At 33.5% G+C, this 9386-nt stretch overlaps 1 long non-coding RNA gene across 1 annotated transcript in view; it reads left to right on the top strand.

Annotated features, from left to right (window-relative positions):
• LOC107182300 overlaps positions 1–8715 on the top strand; it is a 17954-nt gene extending 9239 nt beyond the window's left edge. Inside the window, exons 2-3 of the long non-coding RNA XR_001513021.1 lie at positions 5386–5391; positions 8706–8715. This is a non-coding gene — a long non-coding RNA (uncharacterized LOC107182300). The remainder of the gene's footprint in view (positions 1–5385; positions 5392–8705) is intronic.
• The last annotated feature ends 671 nt before the right edge of the window (positions 8716–9386 follow it).

A 9386-nucleotide genomic window follows, 5' to 3' on the forward strand; every position in this document is an offset into this window, starting at 1 on the left:
AGCTGGCTGAAAGCAAGTATCTGGAGCTTGTTTAGCTTCTATAATTGCAACATTGTTTCTTAGAGTGCAGCTCAGAGGCCGGCAGCGGCAGGCAGGGAACCTTGGCTTCCTCCATCACTGGAGCAAGCAAGCCTCCTGTTCGCTTCAGCTGCCTGGCTTCTGGCCGCCATCTTGGTTGGCAGTTAATTCGCATATCACCCTGATTAGCCAATGGGAAGGGTAGCAAAGTTATGGCTAATTACCATGTTTCTCCATTGTTAGATAGGATATGTACTATTTTCATGAATATGCATGTATGTATCTTCTGGTGTTTATGAGTAAGGGATTTTCATACATACTTAGGAGCAGAAGTGTTAGGTGCTAGGATATATATAATCTTCAAATTTACTAAATAATACCACACTACTCTCCCAGTAACACATAAAATATCTGGCTTATTTTGTCTATTTTTCTTAGTAAAGTCTAACTTTAGTCAGGATCTCCAACCACTCCCAAAGTGATTTAAGAAAATTAAAAAACTTTAACTCCAAGCATTCTTCTCCATGTTACATATTATTATTATCTACATTTTTTCTTCTTGTCGTAATTTTCTCAGATATTTCTTCTATATTACTAATTCATAGTTGCAGTACAGGATACTGATGAAGAGTATAGACTAGAGGTTCTCAACCTGGGGGTTTAACGACCCTTTCACAGGGGTCGCCTAAGACCATTGGAAAACACATATATAATTACATATTGCTTTTGTGATTAATCACTATGCTTTAATTATGTTCAATTTGTAGCAATGCAATTGGGGGTCACCACAACATAAGGAACTATATTAAAGAGTCCCGGCATTAGGAAGGTTGAGAACCACTTGTATAGACTCTCTAGATTCAAATCCTGGGAATACTATTGTCAGCTGTGATTTCTCAAACACATTGCTTAGTCTATTTTGGCCTCGTATCTCCATCTGTGAGTGAAGATATCGTTAGTAACTATCCCATATATTTGTTATAAAAGTAATATATATATACTTTCAATAATTTCTAGCACATGTGAATACATTAGCTATCACCCTTTCATATTTTATTTGCACTTAATTTTTTATTCCTAGATTAGTAATTACTGTTAGGTTTTTGGAAAATTAATGCTTGATTAGGCTTATTTATGCTTATTAATTTCTTTGCTTACCACTGCTTCTTGCATCCTTCTCCTTCCTTTATTAACATAAATTTCTAACCTTCCTGAATTATGTCTTCTAATCATTTATTTAATAAGTATGTGTGAATAGTAATTTTTTAAATCTAAAAATGTTTTCCCTTTATTTATTTCTGAATTGTGGCTTAGCAAAGCATTGAATTTTAGGTTGAATATTTTAACTCAGCAGTTTGAAGATTTCTTGTTTCCTTCCTCTATTACTGCTAATGAGCAGCACCCCAGCAGTCTGTTTTAGTTTGCTGGAAGATTATATTTTTTCTTAGTGAACTTTTAAGACATTTTCTTTGTTTTCTTGTATGATTATTTTAAAATATTACACTTGATATATATATGTGATATATATATGTATATATGTGATATATATGTGTGTGTGTGTATATATATTTAAGTATAAGACTATATTTTCCATTCATTGTGGATAATTTTCAACTGTTATGCTTTATCCCCTACAAACTAGTTTATCATGTATTTCCTATGACATACCAAAACATATAGTTCAATGATTTTCATAGTTGAGGACATTGAAACCCAGAACTTAAATGCTTTTTCTAATAGCATAATTAATGAAAAATTGAATAGCTATAATAAATCAATAGATGAGTATCTTGGTAATAATAATTATTATATTTAATTATATATAATTATTGTTATTACAGAAATGAAATACTTTTTTGAGGAAAAACAACAATCTATAAATCATCTTTAACTTATACTAGTAAAACTCCAAGCCAGACAGAAAAGGTATGTGAAAAATGAAATTATCCTGAAAAAACAAACAAACAAAACAGTTAAATTGAATATTTTAAGATACTGTACCACTTCTGGCACCAGCATGCTGCAGTTACAGTGCAGGGGTTGGGGGGAGTGGTGGTTCCAGAGGCAGACTGTGGAGAAGTTTTAGGAGGTCCCAGGAGGGAGGTCCAGCAGCTCTCCCTAAGTTCATGTGTGTCTGTAGGCTCTGACTAGCGTTTTGCTGATATTAATTAATGATTTTACTTTGGGCATTCAAATGATCAACTTTTGAAATAGGTTTAATGGTGGTTCTTAAGAAGAAATGTCCACATTCTAATCCCTAGAATATTTCAAAGATTAAGTAAAGCTAATATTTGATGATCTGGTTAAGTCTTAAAGGTTATTCTTATAACTGAGAGGCAGAAGGAGTTTTGAGACCTAAGAAGACAAGGCAATGTGACTATAGAGTGATATGGCTACAAGCCAAGGATAACTGGATCCATAAGAAGCTGAAAGAAGCAAGGAATAGATTCTTCCTTAAAACCTTCAAAAGGTGAATAGGCCCAACTTGTGGGGCTCAGTGGTTGAGTGTTAGCCTATGAACTAAGAAGTCACAGTTTAATTCCTGGGCAGGGCACATGATCAATGATTCTCTCTCATTGTTGATGTTTCTTTTAAAGGTGCTTATTAGGAGGTAGGCCTTTGGAAGGTGATGAGGTCATGAGGGCAGCCTATTTGTGAATGGGATAGGTGCCCATAGAAAAGGGATCACAGTCAAACAACTCCCTGGCCCTTCTGCCATGTGAAGTTACAGAGAAGAGAAGACCATCTATGAATTAGGAACCAGACAGTAGGTTTACTGACATCAGACAGTAGGTTTACTGACATCTTCATCTTGGACTTACCAGTCTCCAGAACCATGAGAAATAAATCTGTGCTGTTTATGCCACCAGCTTATGGTATATTTGTTATAGCAGCCTTCATGGATTAAGATAGGCTTCTATTTCTCTTATAATTGTCCAGTGTTTCACATCACTACTGGTGCTACTGCTGAATTACGGCACTACTGAGCCTAAAGAATGGGGTGGAATATAAAATGGGTAGAATCCATAACCTGGCAGCTTGACCAAAAGTCTCATACGGAGGCTGGGTTCGTCTGGGTGGAGGCACCTGTAACCCACAGGGACAAAGAGGGCTATTCCATCAAGTACCTATTCTGGTATTTAAAAGATGAGCTGATTTTGGAACTAGAGAGGGTAGGTGGTATCATAAACAATAGGAATGGGATGCAGATCCGCACCGACACATTTTTGTTTTATAGTTTATACCAGGTCTTTGCCATTTTTTTATTGATTCAGACTTGTATTTGGAGCATCATACATCAGAGCCTTCTTTCAAGGCAGTAGGACTCTCACAATTATATCATAGGAAAAAAAATGTCAGCTTCTTTAAACTGTAGAGGTGGCTACATTGCCTGATTCTTTATGTCATATATAGTTTATAAATAATCATAAATACCTTCTGATTATATATTTTAAAATGTCTTCTACTAGCTCGGGAATTATAATAGAAATAAATAATAATTTCTTTTAGAAAAATTAATTTAGCTCATGCCATTAACTATATTGCTGCGTATACAGTATCTGTTTCTGTGGTGTTTGCCAGTAAGTTTAGATAAGTAACAGTGAATGATAATATACAACATTCTCCATCATGTAAGATTCCAGATATGGATTGGCACTTTCATTTCAATCTCTGATATTTGAAGACCTCCCTGACTCACTTCTATTGTCATTAGGTCCCAATTAAAGGCCCCGGATTTACTTCAATTGAGCATCATGTGGAGCTATCCACAAACCATGGACATGATTTATTACCTACTCAAGGTGATTTCATGAGAAAGACACACTGATACCTAAAAGCATAATATCATCTACTCAACAGATCAAGTGCGCACATTGAAGTCACCCTCAACTCTTCGCTGTCAGTAACCTACCACATTCAAATGGTACCAATTTACCACATGCAAATGTAACAAATTGTACTTGGTTTTATTTCTTAAGTGTCTCTAAAATCCTTATGTCTTCTTTTTCACTGCCAAACATCCTTACTATCTCTCACCTGGACTATGATTAAAATAGAATAGTTCTCTCTCTCCAAATTCTTTCTTTCAGTCAATTATCAAAAAATTTACACTTTTAAGAAATAAAAATGTTTTTCATGTACCATCCTTCTCTGTTCTTAACCTTTCCTGAATCCCTGTCTATAAAGAATAAAAAGCCTAACTCAAAAAACTATTCATAATATGGCCCAAAACTTCTTCCTAATTTGTTTCCTCAGCACTTCCAAATTATTTATAACCTCATTAGTTTTCACTATTCTCTACATCTGTCATACAAGGGAACATTACTAAGCCTTTATACTTGCTATTCTCTTTGATAGAGATATTTCCTTTTGTTTCTACTTGTTGAAATTCCATTTATCTATTACATTCCAGCCAAAGACCCTTCTCCTGTGAAGCTTCCCATGACTCCTCTTTTATTCTACGCTCCCATGACATGATATGAAGAACAGTTTTTACATTTTGTGTTAGTAATAGGTCATTTGTCTCTTTCTTACTCTAAGCTGTGAACAGCACTACAGTAATACCACAATGTCTTATATACCTTATTCACCTTCATATCTACACTTTTCCCATTTAATACTTAGTACATAGTAGGAACTACATAAATATTTTTGTTAGATGAAAAATAAGTCCACTTGAATCCACCTAAACTACTAAGTACAGGATACAATTAAATAGTTAATTGTATTCTGTATTCTGATACATTTTACAGAGATAAATCTCTGGAAGAAAAGTGCTTATAAATGAAATTGAAAATTGAACCATAACTCCATATTTTCCAAGTTGCTGGATCTCCCCTTTTGAAAAATTGTCAACCATTCTTATCACGTTTTTATATGATCCATGACAACATAGAAAACAACCTTTAAGCAAACACTTAATCACTTCAGGGTTTACTATATTTAAAATAAAACTGTTATGATTCCTTTCATAATCTTGGAAATATAAATGTAACATAATTATTTCAAATGGTAGCGTCAGAACTTCTTAGACTGTGGGATATATTACAATTGCAAAATAAAATGTATTCACTCTTTTCTTGTCAGAACTAACGTGAAACATTTTCCTTCAGTGATTGATGTATTGAGGGCACTGACATGTTCAGTAGTTTATAAATTTCTAACTTTATATCATAGAGTTTTCACTTATTGAAAATAGTATTTTGTTGTTAACTGTTTTTCTTCTTGAGGGCAACTTTTATCAAATTGGATGACGACGTTCAGGTTGAGAAGTTTTGTATTTATTATCAAAATATCTTCTCTTGTGTATCTATCTCTTTTTTTTCTTTTTTCTCTTTTAAGTACTCTTCCAAATTGAATATTAAGTGTGCTGTCTTTGAAAAAATTTTCTAGTCCTGGACAGTGTAGCTCAATTGGCTAGAGCATAGTCCCATGCACAGAAAGGTTGTGGATTCAATTTCTGAGCAGGGCACACGCCTGGGTTGTGGACTTGATCCCTGGTAGAGGGCATACAGGAGGCAGCTTCTCGCTGTATCTCTCTCATATCGATGTTTATCCCTCTCTCTCCTTTTCTTTCTCTCTAAAAACAATAAAAATCTTTAAAAACAATGCTTTTTTCCTAAATAATTTTTAGAGAATTGAAGGACAATTTTGTTGAAATATTAGCTTCTAATGAAAAAATGTGAACTATTCATATTTCTTACCAAGTCATTTGAATAAAATAAATATTCATCTCATAAGAGGTTATTTAATAAATTTTACATAAATACACTAAATGTTAATTAATAAACAATATTTAAAATGTCTACAAAATATGAACACTAACATTAGCTCTTGGAAGTATAATAAACGATGATTCATAAAAATTAATTCCCAGCTGTTTTTGTGTCAGCTGTCCTTCTCCATGTATGAGAAACGAAAAACATTTCTTCCTAGCTAAAATGTAATAAAATGGTCACAGAAATGTCTTTTTGTGAAAGGGTAATCTCTGAGGCTATTTGGATTTTAAAAAAATTCAGGGAAATGAACTCATTGTTGCTGCTGTTTGTCAAAATTTCTTTGAAATGCATGTAGGTCTCTTATCAAAATAAACATGAGATGAATTGCAGAATTCACTGTTCATTTCTTCGCTGTTGGAGGTGTTGTTGGTTTTTCTTGTAGCTGTAAATGATGCTGAAATAATGCAGACCAGAATCTAATGAATTTATGCCAAGCAATCACAGAAGCAGCATACTTTCCACTGTCATCTTACTTATGGAGTTTTTTGGGTTTTTGTTTTTAAGCTACTGATACAGAAAAGTACATAGAATTCATAATGTTTGATTAAGTCTGGCATGCAAGTCTATCTTTTTGAGTACTACAGCTCTAGTTTCTGTATCTCTGTTTCTTTGGAAAATATTAGAACTTAAAAAGAGAGGATGCCTTTTAGGTAAGCTAATACTAGTACTAGATTATATTTAGAGATATTTGCTTACACACAAATCACTCAGTAAAAAGACACAGTAACAGCTTTTACTCTGAATGTACTGCCACAATGTATGAAACAAAGAAAACAAAATTCAATTTATCTTTTAAAGGGAGGGTAAACTGTTTGGATACCTAATATCAATGATTCATAAATTTACAATGAGAGATAATCTATTTCCAACATTTTCCCTATGAATACTTGTAGGGAATAGTCCATATGGCACTAAGGGCAGCACCAGCAGCTTATGTATACATATACTACTGAGGTTTATTTCTAGGGAGTAGGTGTCAAGTTATCAGCATTAATGATTGCAGTCGGTGAGGTTTGAATAACCCAGAAAAGTTTTAACAAACTAAAAGAATTCAGTTGCATTTACCCATCTAACCTGATGTGCACATTCAAAATTCTAGGACTTGTATAAAAGGAGGAGATCCAAATCCTGTAGTAATAACATTTGATAATATAGAATAATCCTTTGAATACAATGGAAGAAGAAGATAGAATGACTTTTCTCCTATTATATCCTTGCTTAAAATGTTGGCTTATTTAGAACACTGATTTTGTGGATTGAGGGGTATTTTATTCAGGAGTTAGAATTTTTAGGATGAAGACATTGGTCTGAGCCCTAACCGGTTTGGCTCAGTGGATAGAGCGTCGGCCTGTGGACTGAAGGGTCCCGGGTTCAATCCCGGTCAAGGGCTTGTACCTTGGTTGTGGGCACATCCCCAGTGAGGGGTGTGCAGGACGCAGCTGATCGATGTTTCTCTCTCTTCGATGTTTCTAACTCTCTCTATCTCTCTCCCTTCCTGTCTGTGAAAAATCAATAAAAAAATATATTAAAAAAAATTGTTCTGAAAAGAAAAAACATATTTCATGCTTAGATTAAAAAAAAGAAAAAGAAAAATGGTTCTAGTTTCTGTTAGTCTTTTGTCTATAATTATTAAGCACATGTCACTCAAATAAATTAATTTATTTTTCTCTAGAAAATAATTATTGAATATTCATAGATTACCTTTATTAGTTGAGTTTATTTACTCTGTAAGATTATTTATTATTGAAAATGTTTTTAAATCAGCTCATTGCTGTCTATGAGCCATCTGCTGTGCAATGTAAAAAGCAAACATATTGGTTAAATAAAGGTTTAGTGTATACATTTATATAACCCAATAGAAAGTAATATGGGATTTAAATTTTCAATGGTTCACATCATAATGCCTTAAAATCATCTTTGAATTATAGGACATAGAATATTTTCCTTAAAAAACCCTGAAGTTTTGCTTTCACATTTAAGTTATGAATTGATTTGTGTGCCATCACCATGAATGGAAGAGAACCTCCTTTCTCCAGTGATCTGAAATGCCACCTCTCAGTTGTTGTTTCTCTCTTTATAAAAATATCTCTTTCTGGGATCTCCAGTCTATTCCATTGAGAAGTTTGGTTTTTCCTTAACTTATAATATATTGTGTCTTCCCTCATTCTTTTGCTTTGTGTTTTAGATATACTAGGCTCTTTGCTCGTCTTTAAGCATTTTTAAATCAACTTATTAAAATTTACCACAAATCCTATGGTGGTTTTCTTTGAGATTGCGTTGAACCTTTAGGTCAATTGGGAAAAAATTGACTTTTTTTTTTTAATGCCTCTTCATTCACACATAATGTTTAATTAATTTATCATCTGGAATGTCTTTTAATATTTGTATAATTTTCTTTGTGTGGATCTTTAAACAAATTTGTTAGATATATTATAGGAACCTTATAGTATTTCTTGCTGCTGTAAATGCTATTCTTAAAAAGCTTTTCTCTAATTTTTGTTGATATCTAAACACAAATGCTTTTTGTGTATTAGTCTTATAACCAACCACCTGGCTGTATTTCATCAATTCCTACAAATTTTAGGTAGATAATTTTGAGTTTTCTCAATCATCATCTGTGACTAATGAGTTTTATCTCTTATCTCTTAATTTTTAGTCTCCCATTCTATTTCCAGTCTGATGCCACTAGTTAGACATTACAACTCAGTGTTGAATTAAAGCAGTTGAATCCTTGTCATATTTAAGACTTCAAAAGAGATGCTTCTAATATTTCACTATTAGCAATAGCATTTGTAATAGGCTTTTGTAAGATTTATCAGGTTAAATAATTTCATTTCTTGTTATTTTTCTAGGCATTTTTATCCTGTTTATTTTTTTCTATAATGGTATTTTTCTGCATCAATTAAGATAAATATATACATTTACTTCTTTTTTTCTATAATTTTATTGATAGTGCTAAATCATTCTTGGATTTTTGAGATAAATCTAAGTTGTTCTTTTTTTAATTTAAATGATTTATTGCTTAAAGTATGATATAAGTCTCCTTTTTCTCCCATTGACCTCTCCCCGGCAGCCCCCACCCCCAAGCATGTGCCCTCCCCCACCGTCTGTGTACATTGGTTTTTTTCATATGCACAAATAAAGGCCTTTGGTTGATCTCTTACCCCCTCAACCCCTGCCTTCCTTTATAGGTTGGACAGTCTCTTCGATGCTTCTATGACTCTGGTTCTATTTAGTTTCCCCAGTTTATGTTGTTCATTATATTCCACAAATGAATGAGATCATGTGATATTTGTCTTTCTCTGACTGGCTTATTTCGCTTAGCTTAATGCTCTCCAGTTCCATCTATGCTGTTGCAAATGGTAAGAATTCTTTCTTTTTTACAGCAGCATAGTATTCCATTGTGCAGATGTGCCACAGTTTTCTAATCCACTCATCTGCTGATGGGCACTCAGGCTGTTTCCAAATCTTAGCTATTGTAAATTGTGCTGATATGAACATAGGGGTGCATATATGCTTTCTGATTGGTGTTTCTTGTTTCTTGGGATATATTCCTAGAATTGGGATCACTGGGTCAAATGGAAGTTC

The sequence above is a fragment of the Myotis davidii genome, unplaced genomic scaffold (assembly GCF_000327345.1).
Source record: "Myotis davidii unplaced genomic scaffold, ASM32734v1 scaffold191, whole genome shotgun sequence".
Lineage (NCBI taxonomy): Eukaryota > Metazoa > Chordata > Mammalia > Chiroptera > Vespertilionidae > Myotis > Myotis davidii.